The sequence below is a fragment of the Diabrotica virgifera genome, chromosome 10, assembly GCF_917563875.1.
Source record: "Diabrotica virgifera virgifera chromosome 10, PGI_DIABVI_V3a".
In the NCBI taxonomy this organism is placed as follows: Eukaryota; Metazoa; Arthropoda; class Insecta; order Coleoptera; family Chrysomelidae; genus Diabrotica; species Diabrotica virgifera.
The window spans coordinates 119,038,447-119,043,321 of NC_065452.1; the positions used below are offsets into that span (position 1 = coordinate 119,038,447).

General features: G+C 34.2%; 1 long non-coding RNA gene across 1 annotated transcript; it reads right to left on the reverse strand.

Annotated features, from left to right (window-relative positions):
• Positions 1–1,050: 1,050 nt before the first annotated feature.
• On the reverse strand, positions 1,051–4,417 carry LOC126893440 (uncharacterized). The gene is made up of 2 exons (XR_007701181.1): positions 4,014–4,417; positions 1,051–3,865 (listed from the first exon to the last, which is right to left on the reverse strand). It is a non-coding gene; the product is annotated as an uncharacterized LOC126893440 (long non-coding RNA).
• Positions 4,418–4,875: the final 458 nt, after the last annotated feature.

Here is a 4,875-nt window from a genome sequence, read left to right on the forward strand (position 1 = left end):
AATAGTTTTAAGTACCTACTATCGGTATTACAGAGTAATGGAGAAATAGATGGAGATGCATGCAGTAGAATTAGGGCTGGATGGATGAAGTGGAAAGAAGCGATAGTGGTGTGTTGTGTGACAGAAAAATTCCAATGAAGCTGAAGGGAAAATTCTATAAAACAGCCATAAGACCGGCTATGATGCACGGAACTGAATGTTGGGCAGTGAAAAAGAAAGCGGAACAACGAATGCATGTGGTGGAAATGAGAATGCTTAGATGGATGAGTGGAGTGACAAAGAAGGATAAAATTAGAAATAAGTATATTAGGGGAAGTCTAGGTGTGGCACCAATTGATGCCAAAATGAGAGAGCATAGGTTAAGATGGTTTGGTCATGTTCAACATCGAGACGTTAATCACCCAATACGAAGAATAGCTGAAGTGCAGATTCCTGGAAGGAGTAGGAGAGGAAGACCAAAGAAGACGATAAGGCAGGACATGTTGGTAAAGGGGATTAACATTGATATGACTCAAGATAGAATTGTGTAGAGAAATGCAATTAGGGAAGCCGACACTGCATAGGGATAAGGCAAAGAGAATGATGATGATGATAATAGGTGTAATGTGTAGATACTTATATAGAATAGGTTTGAAATAGAGTAGAATATAATAGAATAAAGAGACTATATACATCCCTAATAGCACAAGGATGTCCTTCACACACTTTAGGGAGGTCCGTTTTCGTCCAAGGAACGTCCTATTTTGGTCCAAATGTCGTGCTACCGAATGTCCGTTGGACGTCCACTTAAGGTCCGAAGGGACGTACTTTGGACCTTAACAGGACGTCCTATTTTGGTCCAAATGCCACGTTGCCAAACGTCCAATGGACGTCCACCTAACGTCCGAGGGGACGTTCAGTGAACGTCAATTGGACCTTCATAGGACGTCCCAGTTTGGTCCAATGTCTTGCTGCCGAACGTCCATCTAACGTCCTGAGAGGACCTCCGGTGGACGTCTAGCATCGATATTTAGACCTGTGGAGAATGTATGGTGGGAAATAAAAAATAAATTTTTAAGGAACTTATATTACATCTTATATTAAATTACAATTATTGGATATTACATTATTTACATTAAATTACAATACACTTCTCCAAGAAAACGCACCACCTTAAAAATAGGGCATTTTTGATGTCTCGAATTTTCTAAACCTGTTGTCCCATCTGAGTGATTTTTTTATAATATAGCCTAGGCTATAGGTTACATCCTTAAGCTTGTCATGCACTGGGAGCTATACTGTAATATATGTATATTATATCATATCGCTCTCTATAGTAATGAGTGAGCCTGCAGACAGGGAACTAATGGTTCCGTATGTGCAGGCTCACTCATTACTCATTACTATAGAGAGCGATGTGATATAATATATATTACAGTATAGCTCCCCGTGCATGACAAGCATAAGGCAGTAACCTATAGCCTCAGGCTATATTATTATAAAAAATCACTTAGATGGGACAACAGGTTTAGGAAATTCGAGACATCAAAAATGCCCAATTTTTAAGGTGGTGCGTAATGCACTGTATATATAGGTAAACTTATATACAGGCTGTAACAAAAATAAAATTTTTGTGTTTATTTAGTTGGCTATCTATTATAGTGTACAATCATCTAGAATATTTTGAACAAACTAAAAACACGAATATATCATCGAAAAATTAATAAAAAGGTCTTAAAATGCTTGGTTAGATATTAAGATCTAGTTAAAAAGAAACCAAAAACTGGATATTTTCTACAGAACGTAGATTATGAATTTTTAAGCCAGCTAATCCCATTTATTATACAGGGTGTCCCGAAAAGATTGGTCGTAAATTAAATCACATATTCTGGGACCAAAAATAATTTGAATGAACCTAACTTACCTTAGTATAAATATGCACACAAAAAAAGTTACAGCCCTTTGAAGATACAAAATAAAAATTGATTTTTTCGAATATATCGAAAACTATTAAAGATTTTTTATTGAAAATGGACATGAAGCAATATTATTGCAGTAACATCTTAAAGAAAAATTATAGTGAAATTTGTGCACCCCATAAAAATTTTATGGGGGTTTTGTTCCCTTTAACCCCCCCAAACTTTTGGGTACGTTCCAATTAAATTATTTCTGTGGTACCATTAGTTAAACACTGTGTTTTTAAAACTTTTTTACCTCTTTCTATTTTTTCGATAAAGCTCTTTTTATCAAGATATGGCTTCTTTTTAAAATGGTTCAAAATATACCTAAAAATGTAAATCATAAATAAATTTTCATATTATTAGTCTCTACAATCGTACTTAACCATATACAAATATGTGGTGGATTTGACAAATATTCAAAATATCACAATAAAAACTGACTTCAAAAAAGTACTAAGAGGCAAAAAAGTTTTAAAAACATTGTGTTTAATAGTACCACAATAATAATTCAATTGTAACTTACACAAAAGTTTGGGGGGGTTTAAACGAACAAAACCCCCATAAAATTTGTATGGGGTGTCGGGTGTCCAAATTTTACTATACAGTGGAACCTTGATTATCTGTCTCTCTATTAACTGTCACCTCTGTTAACCGTTTTGTAAGAGAGACTAAAAACTTTTTTTACAGTCACCTCCTGTTTTCATATGATATTTTTTGACATGTTTTGTAGTAAATTCAATTATCTATTTACTACAAAACATGTCAAAATTTACATGTGAAAACAGAGATGACCCTAAAAATGGTTTTTCGTCTCCTACAAAATTCATGAAAAAGCAGATAGGAGGTATTGTCACATCACCGACGATATACCAGAAGTATATGTGGCCATACCAAATAATACATCCTTGCTAAATATAAACATTTTTATTGCACAAAATCTTGTCATATATTTTTTCCATAATCATCACTACGATGATGATTCATTTGTATTGAATTGTACATTGCAATTCTCTGATGTTTGGGAAAAAGGGCTTGAGTCAGAATTGCACATCGATAATGTTTTGATGATTTCTGGACCAGAAAAATCGGCTCTTTTTATTGGTACATACAGTTTAAGTCTGCAACACTTTTTTATGGTCCAGAAATCATCAAAACATTATTGATGTGCAATTCTGACTTAAGCCCTTTTTGCCAAACATCAGAGAATTACAATCTGGTCATAACTGACCAATGAGCAATTTTAATTTAACCTAAATTACTACTGTTCCTTAAAATGAAGAGCTTACCCCATAGCGTCTCTTATCTAATCTAACAAGATCGTGCACTATTCTAACATACACATCAAAAACATAAATCATCAAAACATTATTGATGTGCAATTCTGACTTAAGCCCTTTTTGCCAAACATCAGAGAATTACAATCTGGTCATAACTGACCAATGAGCAATTTTAATTTAACCTAAATTACTACTGTTCCTTAAAATGAAGAGCTTACCCCATAGCGTCTCTTATCTAATCTAACAAGATCGTGCACTATTCTAACATACACAGGCACACAAGCACTACGCTCTGCTTTTCACTATCACCTATCACTCAAACTAGTTCAAAAGGCTTTGTCCTCTTCAATCTTCTAGTTTGTCCAGTAGTAGATATGAGGAGCTGGATTTCCTCAATATTCTCATACTTATGAAGTTGTTGTTGCTCATGACTTCCTGCTATCTTCTTGATGACTATATTATCCAGGTTCCATTCCTAGGTCTTGATATTTGTTTATAAAGTAATATCTTATTATGCATCGACAATGTGGAGTTTCTTCCAACTAGTCAATACACTTTTTATAGGTATCTTTCTTTTGCCTTTCATAGCCACAACAAGGCTATAATACGTTTCCTTCCTGGTTTTTTGTAGACCACTTTCAGCTGATTCTAAAAAATTAAAATGAATGGTAATTTTTCTATTCTTTACAATTAAAAATCAAAAGAAATAGGTACTACTATTTACAGGTAATAATATGCATAAATAATTCGTTTCCTAAAGAATACAGAAAATTGAAAACGTTTTTATAATACTTACATAATTGTTTAAACAAAAGAGACCCAGCCAGAGCAAAACGCAAAACTAACAGACAGAACTGCAAAAAAAGCCACCAATTTCCATTTTTCCACCCCCTTATCTTATATGCATTTTCCAATCAAAATTTTTAGGTTGTCATGAACATGAAAGACTCAACCTCAACAAATAATAATAAACAAAAAGCTCTACTTCCACTTCCCGCCAAATGGACACAGGTTGGTGACACTGAATTCACGCCAAATAAAATGAAAAAATAGAACAATTTTCTTTTTCGTCAATTTCTTCACGTGAAGTTTATAACGAACAAACTTAGATGTCAAAGTGTGCTTTTACACGTCAAATTTGGCCTTGAATAACTTGGTCAATTTCTTGTCCAATTTATTGTTGATGTAAAGTGGACTTAAGAGATTCTTTTTGAATAATTTCTGGAATTTATGCAAAAGATTAACAATACAATCGCCATTCATCGTCAATATTTTTTGTTATGTCCCAATTATTGACATAATTCCCACAGGCATACGTATAAAATTATGTTAAAAAATATGAATGTCATAAAAGTTAAGTAAATCTGATAATTATGTACAAATCGGCAACACTGTCGATTTTCTACATTGTCTGTACTACGCATAAAATGGCCGACGATCTGCGCAGTAATAAGGCGCGAACTTTTCCCGCCTACTAGTGTGTCACTGCTGTTGCGTTTTCTATGCTGTGACACTGCACTGAACTATCACTTCACTGATCGTAGGTACTTCTAGATCACAATAAATGTCTTTGTTTGACACGAATCATGGGGCGTCTGAGCGTAACACTTTGGATTGTAATCTTTCCATTATGGATATGTTGGATTTTGCTGCTGTAC